This window comes from Schistocerca serialis, chromosome 4, assembly GCF_023864345.2.
Source record: "Schistocerca serialis cubense isolate TAMUIC-IGC-003099 chromosome 4, iqSchSeri2.2, whole genome shotgun sequence".
NCBI lineage: Eukaryota > Metazoa > Arthropoda > Insecta > Orthoptera > Acrididae > Schistocerca > Schistocerca serialis.
This window is the reverse complement of record NC_064641.1, coordinates 676,452,730-676,472,609: the sequence shown is the minus strand read 5'-3', so window position 1 is coordinate 676,472,609 and position 19,880 is coordinate 676,452,730.

Below are 19,880 nucleotides of genomic sequence, written 5' to 3'. Positions count from 1 at the left end.
AAAATTTGTGTTCTGACAGGTACTGTTCTACGTTACTGCTCTGCGTTCAATGAGACAGAGGGCAAATGTACGGCAATGAATAAAGCTTGGCTCGTAAATGTCCCAGGGACGAGCCGTACGCCGTCTGCTTTACGATCTGTTGCTGTGTTAGCAAAATATTTTATTAAAAGATGATCCTGAGTCAAAAAACTGAGGGTAGAGAAAGTTATGCGAATTATAAATCGATGAACATAAAAAAGCAGGGAAACATTTGTAATAAACGAAGGCAACACTGCAGATTTAACTTTTAAGAACAGATGGTTCATTCGGTAAGGTCCAAACTCCTACTGAATGGTGGTCCAAGCAGTCTTGCATGTAAATAAAGTTATTATTAAAATATATCACAGCCTTGAATTATCTAGTGTGACACGAAAGATGACGGAATCCTCACTCAAATCAAGCCACGACGTGTATTCAGTAGATAAGTATCTTCATCTGTATATGAAGGTAGTATCTGTTCCCGAAAGAACAGATACCATTGATGACCGTGCAGCGTCTCTAGAATGAAATGATATTTAAATCGACACCCTAGCTGCAAACAGGCGTTGATATACATTGTTGGGGACATGGTGAAAGTGTTTGCCCTTACCGCGACTCGAACCCGGGATCTCCTGCTTACATGGCAGACGCACTATCCATCTGAGCCACCGAGGGCACAGAGGATAGTGCGCCTGCAGGGACTTATCCCTTGCACGCTCCCCGTGAGACCCACATTCTCAACATGTTCACACCACTACATTCGTATTGCGCCTAATAGATGTTTGCCCATCACACTCATTACTCGTGGCAGATTAATCTACCAAGTCCCGTACGAGTTAGGGCATAGTGTGTGCGTTCGCACAAGAAGGTCAATGGCTGGTTAGCCATATTTTGACTAAATATGAAGGCAGTATCTGTTCCCGAAAGAACAGATGCCATTGATGACCGTGCAGCTTCTCTAGAATGAAATGGTATATAAATCGACACCCTAGCTGCAAACAGGCGTTGATATACATCATTGGGGACATGTTGAAAATGTCCCCAATGATGTATATCAACGCCTGTTTGCAGCTAGGGTGTAAATTTAAATATCATATCATATCTTCATCTGCTTTCTTAGGCGCCCGTAACTTAAGTCCTACAAGCGATCCGAAGAGTTTCTTCATAAATTCAATTACACCGCTCTGCCGTTCTTTCCAATGGCAGAAAAGTATAGTATCTCTTTCTCACTCGATGTCCCGAACCGTTCTCTTCTCTTCGTCTGTCCTTCTCCCAAGTGCACCTCTTCCACTACCAACATCCACCAACGTCATGATACTTCAACCAATGAGAGCTCGAGCAGCTCCCCACCAAATTATACACATCATACACACATCATACAACATTTGACTTATATGCAAATGGACCACTATTCCCGCACTAATGATTCTACACTGACGAAAAGACCGAACTATCAAAAAATAATTAATGTAGTGTACTGAAAATTAGGAAATACATTTGTCTAGGTAAGATATTTAAGTGATTAACAGGCCACAGGTTAATGTAAGCGCCAGGTAAGTCATTGCAATATAAAATGCTAATACATTAATAACCGGTGTAACCGCAAGAATGTTGAATGCAAGATGCATTGTATTGTACAGCTACCAGATGTCAGGTGGGATGGAGTTCCATGCCTGTTCCAGTTAGTTGGTCAATACAGAGACGTTTAATACTGTTTGTGGATGACGCTGGAGTTGTCGTCTGATGCTGTCCCATATTTGTTCCATTGTAGACAGGTCTGGTGATCGAATAGGCTAAGACAACATGTTGACACTCTATAGAGCACGTTGGGGTACAACAGCAGTACGTGTGCGAGCGTTATCCTGTTGGAAAACACCCACGGGAATGCTGTTCATGAATGGCAGCACAGCAGATCGAATCACCAGAGTGACGAACAACTTTAAAGTCAGGGTGCGTGGGATAACCACGAGAGTGCTCCTGCTGTCACACGAAATCGCACCTGAGACCAATATTCCCGGTGTAGGTCCAGTGTGTCCAGCACCCAGACAGGGTGGTTGGCAGCCCATCAACTGGCTTCCTCCTACACAATATACGACCATCACTGGCACCGAGGCAGAACCAGCTTTTATCAGAAAACACAACAGACCTCCACCCTGCCCTCCAATGAGCTCTCACTAGACACCACTGAAGTAGCAAATGGCTGTACTTAGGGGTCAATGGAATCCACGATATAGGTCGTCCGGCTCAGAGCTGCTCTTGAAATAACCGATTTGTAATAGTTCGTTGTGTCATTGTGGTAACAGCCAACCGCTGCTCAGATCTGCTGCAGGTGCAGTACGATGCGGCAGAGCCATACGCCAAACACGATGGTCTTCAATCTCGGTGGCCGCCCAGAGTGTGGTCTTCTTGCGAACGTACAATCTCTCAAGTTACCACGCACAATCAAGGTATCAACGCTCACGGTTACAGCGCATATTTAAAGAAAATCTGAGTTGCATCCTCGTAGCTGTTCTACTTGCGCCACTCTTAAGTGACTAGCGCGAAATTTGAACTGACATCATGTTTCACATGTAGAAACACGCCTACCAACTTTCGTCTACGTCGCATAACTCCTTCTTGGTGATTCAACTTTTTTTCCCCCCTTAGTGTATAACTGAAATATATATTCTAATTAACAGGTTATGTCATGATGTGTCTGTTGACACCAATTCTTTGCATTTACAATTACATATTAATATCGACCTATTTGTGCTTACCCGCCAGGATAGCCGAGAGCGCTAACGCGCTGCTTCCTGGACTCGGGTAGGCGCGCCGGCCCCGGATCGAATCCGCCCGACGGATTACCGACGACGGCCGGTGTGCCGGCCAGCCTGGATGTGGTTTTTAGGCGGTTTTCCACATCCTCCTAGGTGAATACCGGGCTGGTCCCCATGTCCTGCCTCTGTTACACGACTCGCAGACATTTGAAACACATTCACACTATTTCACGATTTACACTAGACGCAGACAGTTGGGGTACCCTGATTCCGTCCCTGGGGGTATGGGGTGGCGGCAGGAAGGGCATCCGGCCACCCCTTAAATATTCACCATGCCAAATTCGTACTTAACCCTGCCGACACTGCGCACAATGCGGGATAAAGGCAGTAGCAAAAGAAAGAAAGAATTGACCTATTTGTGCTTCTAGCGCACAAAGATTCGTATATTAATAAACCGATTACCTAATAACTACATAGTGCTTCATTTATCAGTGTAACTGTGGAGAACGAACTGATTAGCAACTTGTAGACGATAAACTTAATATTACAGTATATTTAACAACAGTGTAATATTAGTTGTTTGTCTCATTGATGGCTAATGTGCAATCCCATTCCCGATCATACGGTTCATTGTGTATCGTAAAATTATTTATCACTCAGCAAGTGCAAACATTTGTGGTGGAATGCATGGCTTAATTGTAAATATGTTTATGCTTGCAGCTTGCAATTTTTTTTATAAGATATACTGCACTCAGTTCATTGATTTGGTGCTCTTGTATTCATTGTACCAGTCTTCCTGGTCTCATTTCAAGTGGCATGTCTGTTGTTAGCCAACCGTATATGCTAGTCAGGATCCAACTACCTGCAGTCGCAGAATAACATATCTTTGTCTATGCTGCGTTCCAGCGCTGACCTGCGGCCGCCTGTAATCACCGTGCCCGCTAAACCCGGTCGCTCACTCGCGCTAAGCCTCTCATTGTCCGTAGGCCCCTCTCACAATCACTACCTGTTCAGTGGAACCCGTTTCCTGCCTCCCAGCTTTCTGTTTATATTTACTCGGATCCAAAACCCACTTAACTCCCTGTTATATTTCACTGAAGCTTCGGGATTCTCTCAAGGCTCGTTAAGTTACAGTCTTCTATTGTAAGCGCGTTCTCGACTGCTCAACAAACATTAACTACTAGTTACGTTCCGTTCCACCAGGAGTTTCTCCCTAGACTCGTTAAGTCACAATAGGTATGTCCCGAAGTAATTTGAGTTTTCATGTAGCATGCGCGGTAGTGAAGAGAACGGAACATTTGAAGCAGGTCAGTGAGAATAGAGCTGAGACAGCGAGGAAGCCACACTGCTTTTCGTCCCTACAACAGTTGTGGCGTTGGAATTTAAGATCTCGCCACGCGCGAAAGACGTTCTGTAATACGGTTTCAAGTGATAAGAAAATCTCAGTGCTGTTGACATTCTTCGAATTTATACTGCACACAGGACGAATGTGCGATGAGTGAAAGTGCTGTGCGTCAATTTTGTTTTTTAAGGGAAAAAAAGAGTGGATGGCCGAATGTTCATCAATGTAGTGCCAGACCAAAAATTACTTGAGACATACGCCTCGGCACACTAGTGCGTTCTAGCATGCCTAGCTTTATTTCCGGAGGAGGTCGAGCAGCTATTATAACACACACAAAATATTAGATCATTTTTTAAAACTTGAACAACTTGAAATACTTCACTTGGAAACATTAATGTCCACAGGAATGTCTATGTATTTGTTACTGTCGAAAACACTGTAATTTATCACTCGATACAATACATAGCCCGCCGGTGTGCCCGAGCGGTTCTAGGCGCTACAGTCTGGACCGCGGGACTGCTACTGTCGCAGGTTCGAATCCTGCCTTGGGCATGGATGTGTGTGGTGTCCTTACGTTAGTTAGGTTTAAGTAGTTCTAAGTTCTAGGGGACTGATGACCTCAGCAGTTAAGTCCCATAGTGCTCAGAGCCATTTGAACCATTTTTACAATACATAACGTAGTCTTTTCTCAGAGCTCAGCTGACTACTAACTTCGAAATAGATCTGACTTCTATCACATCTCGCGCTGCTGTCTCTGTATTAAGACGACGCTGTCGTCGTAAGGGATGATTGTAGACTGGACTGAGCAGCCCTGCGCTCTGACGTAAATCCTCTTCCAGCAGCGGCGGCGTACAGAACCTCTTGAGGGCATGTCTACGCCGACGTCTTTCATTATTTGCTGCATCAGGTAGCGACCGTCCATACTTATGGTTCCGTCGTGAGGAACCAACTATGACGTGGGATCTCGTTTTATGGACGACACCACAATCGTGATGACCGGAGCAGTCATCACTCTGTAGTAAGTAACGAACTCCTGCAGAAAATTTTCGGAAGAAAAAGTCGCAAATGACGGCGCTTCTCGATATCTTAAAAATGTGTCGGACTACTATCCGTAGATTTCAAATGGCTCTCAGCACAATGGGACTTAACATCTGAGGTCATCAGTCCCCTAGACTTAGAACTACTTAAACCTAACTAACTTAAGGACAGCACACACATCCATGCCCCAGGCAGGATTCGAACCTGCGACCGTAGCAGCAGCGTGGCTCCGGACTGAAGCGCCTAGAGGTGCTCGGACACAACGGCCGGTTTAGATTTCTAGGAATGTTTTGTATTAGATTATGACTAAACAATTACGGTTCCGCAAGTTCGGTGCTAGATGTGTTTCAACACTAACTTCTAAGCTCCGTAAAACTCATCGGAAGTCTGCTTCCGAGGACATTCTTTTTCTTCGTTATTTAAAGTATTTTTTTCTTGTTATCTTTTGGGTGAAGCCCGAAAATCATTTGATTAATTATATTTCACGTAAAGGCTGCTAATGCGCCGTTACGACAAAAGAGCGGCATATGGTCTATGACGATCATTAATTATTCCCACTTAATTAAATTCACATGGAGGGAGAGTTACGAAATGAGATTAAGAGGGCAAATACTTATTATACATATATTGTGAAAAAAACTTACGTACAATTAACAAAATCGTGCGTTCGGAGGCAAACTCGAACAAAAGCGTCTAATACGTTCGACAGCTGAGACCAGAGTGATCATTTTATTCATCCAACTCTTTACCCCACAATTATACAAAAATTGCGTAACATGATATAGTCTTTGTTATTCTTAGTATTTGTAACACAGAAATAAACAGGGTGTACATAAAGTCCAGGAACACTTTCAATTATTTATTGCTGATGAACCAAACATTTTACAGATATCATACATATGTCATTTTGCAGAGAAACCCTGAAAGTTGTTTTTTTTTTTCCTTCATATATACCGCTACAGCGTAGTTTGGTAATTTGCCGACAGTCAGCGCTAGTCGCAAACATGGCGAGTTCAGGTGCGGAGGGAACTTTCTGTCTCGGAGTTCGACAAAAACAAGTGTGCTACAGCTGTTCAGCGGATGTTTAGAACGAAGTACGGTATAAAGCTACCAACAAGGAAGGCCGTTTACCACTGGCACAACAAATTCAGTTGCTTGTGCCCCGCAAAGAGAAGCTGACGTCCCAGTGTGAATGAAGCGAATGTGGAGCGCGTACGAGAGACATTCATAAGGAGTCCAAAGACATCGGTGCGTCGTGCATCCCGTGAACTCGAAATGGCTCCAGTGACAGTGTGGAAAGTTCTGCGACGGAAGCTGTCTATGAAACCATTCAAACTGGAGCTAGTGCAGAAGCTTCAAATGGTTCAAATGGCTCTGAGCACTATGGGACTTAACATCTGTGGTCATCAGTACCCTAGAACTTAGAACTACTTAAACCTAACTAACCTAAGGACATCACAAACATCCATGCCCGAGGCAGGATTCGAACCTGCGACCGTAGCAGTCGTGCGGTTCCGGACTGAGCGCCTAGAACCGCTAGACCACCGCGGCCGGCGTGCAGAAGCTCAATGACGACGACAAAGACAAGCGTCTTGAGTTTTGTTCGCAGTTGCAGCAACTGAATTAGGATGAGGATGGCATTGTTGATCGCTTAATTTTTAGCGATGAAGCCACTTTTCACACTAATGGGAAAGTGAACCGGCATAATTGTCGAATATGGGGTACAAAGTATCCACACGAATGCATTGAATTTGAACGTGATTCCCCAAAGTGAAATGTTTTTTGTGCCTTGTCACGTCGAAAACTGTACGGGCCATTCTTCTTCGCCAAGAGCACTGTCACTGGAAATTCCTACTTGGACATGTCCGGGAGAGAACACGGGAAGACGAGCTCGCTTGGATTTGGCTGAGAATAACTGAGCTCTACAGCCCGACCCGACCACTGCAGAGACGGAAAACTGACATACAACCCAAACGGCTTCGAAATGTTTCTCAAGGATAATAAGCTCATCAGACACAATATTAATCAGCCCCTTAAAAGAGCTGACTGGTCGCTTTAGAGAGCTCTAGATGGGGAGGTCCGGTACTGGGTGATAATTGACCTTCCACCGCTGACATTCCCATGGCAATGAAGTTGTGTCTTTGTGCCAGTCGGCTGCGTGGAATCAGCCCAGTAAGATGGATCAATGTGATAGAATGTCAAAAAGGAGCTACACTATCTGGACTCGCTCTAAGCCGGCCTCTGAGGCCGAGCGGTTCTAGGCGCTTTAGTCTGGAACCGCGCATCCGCTACAGTCGCAGGTTCGAATCCTGGCTCGGGCATGGATGTGTGTGATGTCCTTAGGTTCGTTAGGTTTAAGTAGTTCTGTTCTAGGGCACTGATGACCTCAGATGTTAAGTCCCGCAGTGCTCAGAACGATTTGAACTCGCCCTAAACCGCGAGTGGTTAGACACTGGACTCGCATTCGGGAGGACGATGGTTCAAACCCGCTTCCGGCCATTCTGATTTAGGTTTTCCGTGATTTCCGTAAATCGCTCCAGGCAAATGCCGGGATGGTTCCTTTGAAAGGGCACGGCCGACTTCCTTCCCCATCCTTCCCTAATCCGATGAGACCGATGGCCTGGCTGTCTGGTCTCCTTCCACAAATAGCCCAACCCTCAACCACGCTGCAAATGAAGGTGCCCGATTTGGGTTGTTGTATCAGCGCGGATTTGTGTGCCATTTGCAGCCACCGTAACACGGCGTATAACAATGGCCGTAAAAAGTTCCTAATCGACAGAGATTGGAGACAATGGCATTCGGTTTCAAAACCCACAGAAATTACTGCAGTCAGTGAATGCACATTCATCTCTACCAGTTTCCAAAGAACGCACATTGCAAATGGAACTGCATACAATGGACAGCTGGGGTGGATACATAGCAAAAGAACATTGAAACTTCCTGGCAGATTAAAACTGTGTCGGACCGGGACTCGAAGCTGAGACCTGACCTTCGCATTTTGCGGGCAAGTGCTCGATCGACTCAGCTGTCAACGCACGACTCAAGACCCGCGCTCACTGCTTCACAACCGCCAGAACCTCATCTTCCATCTTACAAACTTCACAGAAATTCTCCTGCGTTTCTTTCGGGACTGGCATTCTAGAAGAGGAGGTCGACTCCCGGTTCGAGACACAGTTTTGGTCTGCCACGAAGTCGTCCTCACTATCTCACATAGGTGGTCCGACGAAACCCACATGCCTTAGAGGAGACACATTCAAGAACACTTCTCTGAAAATGTGTTGTGTGATATGAAAATCGGTTGATTGCGGTTGTTGTCTTACCGTATCGCCTTACAGGCCCTCATTATCTGGACTTTCTTTAGGATGAGCCTCCATCATCACTGGAGAAGTTTCCTTTGGCTACAAGGAAGGGTATGTTCTTCCATTGTGAAGGGGCCCCTGCGCAGTCTAGTCATCAGCTATTACACCATCCAAACCCAACATTCTCCAAGATGTATCACCAGAAATGGCCTCCTTTCTCTGTCACCAAGGTCCCTGGATCTTAAATTTATGTCCGTGCGGATAGTTGAAAGGTACAAGCTACAAAGAAAAAGTAAACACGAGAGACGAATTCCTCGTTTGGGTTACGAATAGTACTGGCCTCATAAAAGAACGCCAAGACGACCACTGAAGAGCTACATGTGATGTCAAGAGAATTCGAAATTGCACTTAATCCTTTTTGGGTTACATTGTAACAGCTGATCTCTGTAAGGAATAAAAACTGGACACATGTCATATGCGAAGATTTATTCGAATCAATCTTTTCCAACGCCTTCTAAAATATTTACTATTCACTCCGAAACACGTTGTATATAAGGTCAGAGATAGTTTCCTAGAATAATTTCAGATCTCAGCTTCACATAACAACAAGTTTGATTTAACTTTCGCCTGTAAATGGTAACGAAGAAGAATTTTTTAACCACAAATATTAATCCTTGGGGATGCGAACAGGATTAAACCTGAAACTATAAATACAAGCAATCATTTACGGAAAAATAAGTCACGATGTTTCAGTTCGTACATTAATTTCAGGCGGAAAGCGAAATTATTTAAGCGGTGTCTTGCAGAAAAAAATCGCGGCATTCAGTCTTCTCTCAGATCGAAGGGCAACCACTCACAGGGCTCGGAAAGAATTCTCTACAGCAGGTATTACGTGCGGCTGCTTTCACTGGAAAGACTGTTTCTGGAAAATCTGATATCTACAACTTATTATGAATTAACGTGATTCTAGTTAAAAGACGGCGTAGTTACATTCGTACGTTTCTTTATCGTACATTTTAATTTTGTGTCCGAGGACTTCGCGGAACCTGTATATGACTGCAAAATTCACAGAAAACGTCATGAGCATGAGTCCTTATACGCTCTACGAGAGAGAAATGAAAGCGTTGAAGATAATGAGATAACAGGAGAGCGTAGAACGAACAGTTCGGGCAAGAATATTTTATAAAATATGAAAAAAATGCTGTCACTATCGGTAGGATTGCTGAAGAAACTGTATACATCTGGTTACATGTCATCTGATAATTTTCACTTGGAATAAATGACGCATGTATTTAAATTTATATTCCACGAATTCCTGAGACTCACTGGTTTCGAATAAATGTCTTCGTGTCTGCAAACTGACGTGTTACTACAATACTAATAATCTACTGCAAACGAAGGAAAGTGGAGGGGGGCCTTACTGTGGGAACAGTTCCAGGATTAGCCGAAAGCTATATAGGAAAATTTTGGAAAACCTCAATCAAGACACTCGTAACTGAATCCCGCACGTCCTGAGTACGAGTCCTTTGATTTGAAATTCGGCAGCGGGATATTCTGCTTCTGACCTACCTATCATCAGAAAAATCTATCGAAGCGTATATGTGTTGTTATGGATTTTGCACTTTTCTCCTGTGTGACACTTACGTTTTATATTAAGTCTAGGGACCGATGACCTCAGCAGTTTTGTCTCTTAGGAATTCACACACACTTGAGCATTTACGTAAAATCACAGCAAGAAGCGAAACGAACAAAAGCTTTCTTTAGGCCTCACTCTGTTAAATCCATTATAAGCTAAAATATTTTCACTTTTTACAGTTTTTAAATAAACAAAAAAAAACCACTGATGATGGCACAGAGGCGCTGAAACATGTTTGGGTAAAAAGAAAAAGCAGTGTAAAATTTATTTGTTTATTTATAGATGCAATCACAATCTTACAACACAGTCGTAACCGGTTTGGGCCATACAATGACCATCTTCAGATTCTGAAACAATACAAAAGAAAATTTATATTGAAACCTAAAAATAAGTGCAATATTTAACCAGGCTCATTAGTAAACTAACTGAATTTATGTGAAATACCTATAGTTCATACCTAAAGGCGGCATACACTGAACACAGCTTCACGCGTTCTCAAACTAGCTATAAAATGTAAAACACCGGTCTTATATAGATATAAAAATTTGTTAGATTTTGTTCACCCTCTTTGCGCTAGATGCGCGCGTACTCTATTAAGATAGTCTTTATTTTTCAAAAGTCTAAAATATGACAAATTTACTATAAAGACTACCTTATAGAGGACGCGCGAAAAGAGGGTGAACAAAATCTAACAAATTTTTATATCTATATAAGACCGGTGTTTTACATTTTATAGCTAGTTTGACAACGCATGAACCTGTGTTCAGTGTATGCCGCCTTTAGGTATGAACTATATGTATTTCGCATAAATTCACTTAGATTACAAATAAGCCTGGTTAAATATATTGCACTTATTTTTAGGTTTTAATATAAATTTTCTTTTGTATTGTTTTAGAATCTCAAGATGGTCATTGTATGGCCGAAACCGGTTATGACTGTGTCATAAGAATGTGATTGCGTCTATAAATAAACAATTTTTTTTTACAAAATAATCAATCACTCACTCCATGGACAAAATGTCGTTTTTTCCAAAAAGCTGTGTGTTTGCAAAAAAAGTGGAGCCCATATCCTGTAAGGCAAAGTTCGTACGGTCCCCCTGTTAGCAGGATCGGCCTTAGCGGCGCGTGGTACCTGGCTCTTCAGCCGCTAATCACATGCTGTTGTAAAGGACGCTACTGTTTACATTCCATGACACTGCCTTCCTGGCCGCACATCTCAGGCTCAGAATAACGGCGGTTCTCCGAAGGGAGGGTACGACGAAATTGCTAGTGGCCTTGCGTGAATTCACGTCTTAGGAAAACGGTCATATTTACAAACACGTGTCGCTGAAAAATTGCTGTACGAGTGTGGCTGGCGTTCCGCACTCCGTGCAGCGCCAAAAAAAGAATCTTGCAGACGATCAAAGCCTGCTGCAAAAGTTGGCAGCCGACTCTAAACACAAATACATGTAATGTAAGGCGCATAATTAGAAGAAAAAATCTGGTATCTTTTGACTACGCGTTTAGCGCCGTGTCGCTTGAATCAGTCATTTTCAAGTACGCAGCAGTATCTGTCCGAGCCGATCAAATGTGGAACTTACAGCAGTGTGGACGGCATAGACCAGACTCAGATTTCGCGGAACAATCCTGGACAAGTGTAGCTCACGCACTAAAGTTGCAAAAGATCTGTAACGGGTTTTCTTAGTCAACGTGACAGCATCATGGAAATTCACAAAAAACTGCTGTTGGATACACTACAGTGAGCCTCACTCAGAGATTACAAGTTCCAAAATGAGTCATGAAATATACTGTTCTCCAGCAAACACTATCTGATCAAAACTATCTGGACAAGCCCTGTGCGGAACCGACCACTAGATGTCACGAGACGCGGATCGCCAGAATAAAAGGAGACAGGGAGTATTGCGTTGTCAGTAGAGAAGCAGCAACAAATGGTTCAAATGGCTCTGAGCACTATGGGACTTAACGTCTGAGGTCATCAGTCGCCTAGAACTACTTAAACCTAACTAACCTAAGGACATCACACACATCCATGCCCAAGGCAGGATTCGAACCTGCGACCGTAGCGGTCGCGCGGTTCCAGACTCAAGCGCCTAGAACCGCTCCGCCACACCGGCCGGCAAGCAGTAACAGCAGAAAATGTTGGTCAGGAGGACACAGCAACTTCAAACGCGGTCTAATCCCTGGATGTCATCTGAATAACAAATCCATCAGGGGCATTCGGGCCCTTCAAAAGTTTCCCATGTCGGCTGTTGGTAGAGTGATCGTGAAGTGGAAACACGGAAGAACAAAGACAGCTAAACCAAAACCAGGCAGATCTTGTACAGCTAGCACAATGGTCAAGGAGCTCCTCGTACGCCACATATCTCTGTAGTCGATACTAAGCTACACTGAGGCGGTGTAAAGACCGATGCGCCGGCCGGTGTGACCGAGCGGTTCTAGGCGCTTCAGTCTGGAACCGCGCGACCGCTACGGTCGCAGGTTCGAATCCTGCCTCGGGCTTGGATGTGTGTGATGTCCTTAGGTTAGTTAGGTTTCAGTAGTTCTAAGTTCTAGGGGACTGATGACCTCAGATGTTAAGTCTTATAGTGCTCGGAGCCATTTGAACCATTCTGAAAGAGCGATGCCATTGGACGACTGGAAACGAGTGATTTAGAATGATGAATCACGATAGAGTATGAGGCAGTCCAACAGAAGGATTTGGGTTTGGCGAATGCCTAGAGAACGTTACTAGCTATCATGTGTAGTTCCAACAGTGGAGTACCGAGATGTGTGACGTCAGCAGTGAAGTACAGAGGATGTGTTGGTAGCGTATGGGAGTATTTTTCGCTAAATGTGCAAGCAAACAAACGTATTCTACATCAATGCCTACTGCGTACAAAAGAGGAACAGTCCGGAGGCGATGACTGATTGTATCAGCGCCATAAAGCAGCATACGTAAGGCGATGGTTTCTGGAGAACAACATTCCTGGCCTTCCAGAGTTCCGACCTGAACCCAACGGAACTTCTATGGAATGTGTTAGAACGTCGACTTTGCTCCAGACCCCAGTGTTCAACATCTGTATCTTCTCTGGTTTCGGCTGTCGAGGAAGAATGTGTTGCCACTCTTCCACAGACATTCAAGAAGTTCACTGGAAGTGACCCCAGCAGAGTTCAAGCCGTAACGAAGAAGAATAGTGGACACGTCCCATATTAATGTTCACTGACAGGTATCCAGATACCTTGGATCAGTAGTGTACACACTGAATAATGATCATGACGCTACTAAAAATTAGGACCATTGCGGAGGGGTACCGATAGCCGTTCTCCGTGTTTACCTTCCGTGAACGGAATAAAATGGGATGAAATGGAGCCTCGTATATTGTCACCTTCCTACAAAACACCGTGATTTGTAGAATAGTGATGCGTATGTAGAATAAGCAGCCAAACATTTTGTCGACCCGAATATGTCTTTCACCTGCGCCCATTCGGGCTCTAAGTCGTGTTTCGTACATCTCACTGCTGTCCACGGCACGCTGCCAAGCGCGCATAGTTTCTCTGCAGACGGTGGCGTGGGAGGGACACTTCGGAGTGTCTGTTCTGCTATATGCGGCCGCACTTGGCAAAGCCTGCGATATGCCGAGTGTTGGTGGTGGCTGGCAGTTGTCCCAGGGGCGGAAGTGTGCATGTGCACGCAGCAGTTTTACCTCGTCCGCCTCCCAGGTAATGCGCCGGATAATTACCCGAAAACCTCTTCCGTCGAACAATCTTTCGCTTCTGTAATGAGAACGAAAATAAGACCGTTGTTCCGGTAAAGTGCAGGTAACTGAAAGAACACCATGAAGGCGACATTCAACCAGCGTCAAACTGGCATGACGTGTGCTATGTAGGGTGGTCCAATGATAGTGACGGGGCCAAATATCTCACGAAATAAGCATCAAACGAAAAAACTACAAAGAACGAAACTCGTCTAGCTTGAAGGGGGAAACCAGATGGTGCTATGGTTGGCCCGCTAGATGGTACTGCCATAGGTCAAAGGGATATCAACTGCGTTTTTTAAAATAGGAACCCCCATTTTTATTACATATTCGTGAAGTACGTAAAGAAATATGAGTGTTTTAGTTGGACCACTTTTTCGCTTTGTGACACATGGCGCTGTAATAGTCACAAAGGTATAAGACCGTGGTATCACGTAATATTCCGCCAGTGTGGCCGGTATTTGCTTCGTGATACATTACCTTTGTTAAAATGGACCGTTTACCAATTGCGGAAAAAGTCGATATCGTGTTGATGTATGGCTATTGTGATCAAAATGCCCAACGGGCGTGTGCTATGTATGCTGCTCGGTATCCTGAACGACATCATGCAAGTGTCCGGACCGTTCGCCGGATAGTTACGTTATTTAAGGAGACAGGAAGTGTTCAGCCACATGTGAAACGTCAACCACGACCTGCAACAAATGATGATGCCCAAGTAGGTGTTTTAGTTGCTGTCGCAGATAATCCGCACATCAGTAGCTGACGGATTGCGCGAGAATCGGGAATATCAAAAACGTCGGTGTTGAGAATGCTACATCAACATCGATTGCACCAGTACCATATTTCTGTGCACCAGGAATTGCATGGCGACGACTTTGAACGTCGTGTACAGTTCTGCCACTTGGTACAAGAGAAATTACGGGACGATGACAGATTTCTTGCACGCGTTCTATTTGGCGGCGAAGCGTCATTCACCAACAACGGTAACGTAAACCGGCATAATATGCACTATTGGGCAACGGGAAATCCACGATGGCTGCGACAAGTGGAACATCAGAGACCTTGGCGGGTTAATGTATGGTGCGGCATTATGGGAAGAAAGATAATTGGCCCCCATTTTATCGATGGCAATGTAAATGGTGCAATGTATGCTGATTTCCTACGTAATGTTCTACCGATGTTACTACAAGATGTAGCACTGCATGACAGAATGGCGATGTACTTCCAACATGATGGATGTCGCGTGCGGTTGAAGCGGTTATAAATAGCATATTTCATGACAGGTGGATTGGTCGTCGAAGCACCATACAATGGTCCGCACGTTCACTGGATCTGACATCCCCGGATTTCTTTCTGTGGGGAAAGTTGAAGGCTATTTGCTATCGTGATCCACCGACAACGCCTGACAACATACGTCAGCGCATTGTCAATGCATGTGCGAACATTACGGAAGGCGAACAACTCGCTGTTGAGAGGAATATCGTTAGACGTATTGCCAAATGCATTGAGGCTGACAGACATCATTTTAAGCATTTATTACATTAATGTAGTATTTACAGGTGATCACACTTTAACGGCATGCGTTCTCCGAAATGATAATTTCACAAAGGTACATGTATCATATTGGAACAACCGAAATAAAATGTTCAAACGTACCTACGTTCTGTGTTTTAATTTAAAAAACCTACCTGTTACCAACTGTTCGTCTAAAATTGTGAGCCATATGTTTGTGACTATTACAGCGACTATTACAAAGCGAATAAAGTGGTCCAACTAAAACATTCATATTTCTTTACGTACTACACGAATATGTAATAAAAATGGGGGTTCCTATTTTAAAAAACGCAGTCGGTATCCGTTTGACTATGGCAGCGCCATCTAGCGGGCCAACAATAGCGCCATCTGGTTTCCCCCTTCAAGCTAGACAAGTTTCATTCTTTGCAGTTTTTTCGTTTGACGCTTATTTCGTGAGATATTTGGCCCGGTCAAGATCAATGGACCACCCTGTATGCTTGGACATGAAAATGATTATTATATCAGTGCAATCTCAATCTAGCTATGTAATCCGCAAGCCACCGTATGGTGCTTGGCGGAGAGTACCTTGCATCACTACTAATCATTTCCTTCCCTGTTCCCACTCGCAAATAGAGCGAAGGGAAAACAAGTGTCTATAGGTCCCCGAGCGAGTCCTAATTTCTATCGTCTTTGAGGTCGTTAGGCGTAACGTACATTCGCGGCGGGAGGATCGTTCTGCTGTCAGCTTCAAATGCCGGTTCTCTATATCTTCTCAACGGTCTCCCGCGAAAGGGACGTCGTGTTCCCACCGGGGATTCCCACTTGAGTTAACGAACCATCTCCGTAACACTCGGGTGGTGATCGAATCTACCAGCAGTAAATCTTGTTGCCCGACTCTGCTTTGCTTCGATGACGCCCTTTAATCCAGCCTGGTGGTGATCCCAAACAATCGAGCAGTACTCAAGAATGGGCCACACTAGTTTTCTATATGCTGTCTCCTTTACATATGGACCACACTCTCCAAAGATTCGCCCAATAGTCGACCGTTCGCCTTCCCCTCTACCGCCCTTACATGCTCCCACCATTCATATCGCTTTGCAACGTTACATCTAGATATTTAATCGACGCCACTGTGTCAAGCAGCACATCACTAGCACATCACTAACACGGTATTCGAACATTACAGGATTGTTTCTCCTAATCTGTATTGATTTAAATGTTTCTACATTTAGAGCAAGCTCCCATTGCTCACACCAACTAGAAATTTTGTCTACGTCAACTTGTCTCCTCCTACAGTCACTCAACGACGACACTTTCCTGTACACTACAGCGTCATCAGCAAACAACCGCAGATTGCTGTTCATCCTAGCCGTCAGATCGTGTACGTATACAGAGAATAAGAGCGATCCTACTACACTTCCCGCGGGCACTCCTGACGGTACCCTTATCTTTTGTGAACGCTCCCCGTCGAGGACAAGGAGTCCTCGAGTCACTCATATAGCAGAAAGCGGGTAGAGTTAACGCCATGGAAGGAATGTTTACGCAGCGTGATTTTCATTCTGAAATCGCATTTGAATTACGGTTGTCGGTGAGAAGAATCTGAGCGACTCGCACGAAAAGAAGAAATATCTACCACCATCTGTCGGAATTCGACAGTGCTTGATCGTGGCCTAGCAAGGCTGCAGTATGTCGTTTGACGATGTTGCTGCTTGCGGTAGTCGAGACCCCACGACTGAGGCGCGAATGTTGAATAGGTGGGTCGAGTAAGACCATACACAACACCATGCAGAATCTCAACGGTTTCACGAAAATGGCGGCCGAGGTTACAGATATTTTGTTCCATAGGCCGTGCAGGAACATATAGCTACACTACTGGCCTTTAAAATTGCTACAAACGCGAAATTTAACCGACAGGTACAAGATTCTGTGATATGTAAATGATTAGCTTTTCAGAGCATTCACACAAGGTTGGCGCCGGTGGCGACACCTACAACGTGCTGACAGGAGGAAAGTTTCCAACCGATGTCTCATACACAAACAGAAGTTGACCAGCGCTGCCTGGTAAAACGTTGTTGTGATGCCTCGTGTAAGGAGGTGAAATGCGTACCATCACGTTTCCGACTTTGTTAAAGGTCCGATTGTAGCCTATCGCGATTGCAGTTTATCGTATCGCGACATTGCTGCTCTCGTTGGTCGAGATCCAATGACTGTTAGGAGAATACGGAGTCAATAGGTTCAGGAGGGTAATACGGAACGCGGTGCTGGATCCCAACGGCCTCGTATCACTAGCAGTCGAGATGACAGGCATCTTATCCGCATGGCTGTAACGGATCGTGCAGCCACGTCTCGATCTCTGAGTCAACAGATGAGGACGTTTGCAAGACAACGACCATCTGCACGAACAGTTCGACGACGTTTGCAGCAGCATGGACTATCAGCTCGGAGACCGTGGCCGAGGTTACCCTCGACGCTGCATCACAGACAGGAGCGCCTGCGATGGTGTACTCAACGAAGAACCTGAGTGCACGAATGGCAAAACGTCATTTTTTTCGGATGAATTCAGGTTCTGTTTACAGCATCGTCATGGTCGCATCCTTGTTTGGCGACATCGCGGTGAACGCACATTGGAAGCGTGTATTCCTCGTCGCCATACTGGCGTATCACCCGGCGTGATGGTATGGGGTGCCATTGGTTACACGTCTCGGTCACCTCTTGTTAGTATTGACGGCACTTTGAACAGTGGACGTTACGTTTCAGATGTGTTACGACCCGTGGCTCTACGCTTCATTCAATCCCTGCGAAACCCTACATTTCAGCAGGATAATGCACGACCGCATGTTGCAGGTCCTGTACGGGCCTTTCTGGATACAGAAAATGTTCGACTGCTGCCCTGTCCAGCACATTCTCCAGATCTCTCACGAATTGGAAACGTCTGGTCAATGGTGGCCAAGCAACTGGCTCGTCACAATACGCCAGTCACTACTCTTGATGAACTGTGGTATCGTGTTGAAGCTGCATGGGCAGCTGTATCTGTACACGCCATCCAAGCTCTGTTTGACTCAATGCCCAGGCGTATCAAGGCCGTTATTACGGCCAGAGGTGGTTGTTCCGGATGTTGATTTCTCAGGATCTATGCACCCAAACTGCGTGAAAATGTAATCACATGTCAGTTCTAGTATATTTGTCCAATGAATACCCGTTTATCATCTGCATTTCTTCTTGGTGTAGCAATTTTAATGGCCAGTAGTGTAAGTCACGTACCTTCAGCCAAAAATTAGTTTGTTTGCAACAAGACGTGGACCCACACGAACAGTACGACGGCGTCTGGAGCACTGCAGCCTGGCTAGAATGGCTTCCTTAGACGCGGCAGCGAGAGAATGGCGCAACAAGAGTATTCCCAACGACAAGACTGGACATACCACGCCGTCTTTTCAGACGGGTTCCGATTTTGAGTATAGTATGAAGACAGACGTATACTTGTGTGTAGGCTCCAAGGAGAACGAAAGGTGCCTTATTGCATTCATCACTTCATATGATAGCATAAGCTTTACTGGCTACACGACACCTCTGGTTCGCATAACCCGTAATTTGGACAGCAGGCTTTATATGCTGAAGAGCCAAAGAAACTGGTACACCTGCCTAACATCGTGTAGGGCCCTCGGGAGTACGCGGAAGCGCCGCAACACGGCGAGGCATGGGCTCCATTTATGGCTGGCTCTGAGCACTATGGGACTTAACTACTGTGGTCATCAGTCCCCTAGAACTTAGAACTACTTAAACCTAACTAACCTAAGGACATGCCACACATCCATGCCCGAGGCAGGATTCGAACCTGCGACCGTAGCAGTCGCGCGGTTCCGGACTGCGCGCCTAGAACCGCTAGACCACCGCGGCCGGCATTTATGTCTGAAGTAGTGCTGGATGGAACTGACACCATTAATCCCGCAGGAGTGTCCATAAATCCGTAAGAGTACAAGGAGGTCTAGATCTCTTCTGAACAGCACGTTGCAAGGTATCCCAGATATGCTCAATAATTTTCATGTTTGGAGGGTTTGGTGGCCAGCGGAAGTGTTTAAACTCAGAAGAGTGTTCCTGGAGACACTCTGTAGCAATTCTGAATGTGTGAGGTGTTGCACTGTCCTGCTGGAATTGCCCAAGTCCATCGGAATGCACAATGGACATGAATGGATCCAGGTGATCAGACAGGATGCTTACGTACGTATCACCTATCAGAGTCGTATCTAGAGGAATCAGGGGTCCCATATCACTCCAACTGCACACGCCCAATACTATTATAGAGCCTCCACCAGCTTCAACTGTCCCCTGCTGACATGCAGGGTCCATGAATTCATGAGGTTATCTCCATACCCGTACACGTCCATCTGCTCGACACATTATGACTCGTCCGACCAGGCAACGTGTTTCCAGTCATCAACAGACCAACATCGGTGTTAACGGGCCCAGGCGAAGCGTAAAGCTTTGTGTTGTGCAGTCATAATGGCACACGAATGGGCCTTTTGCTCCGAAAGCCTATATCGATGAT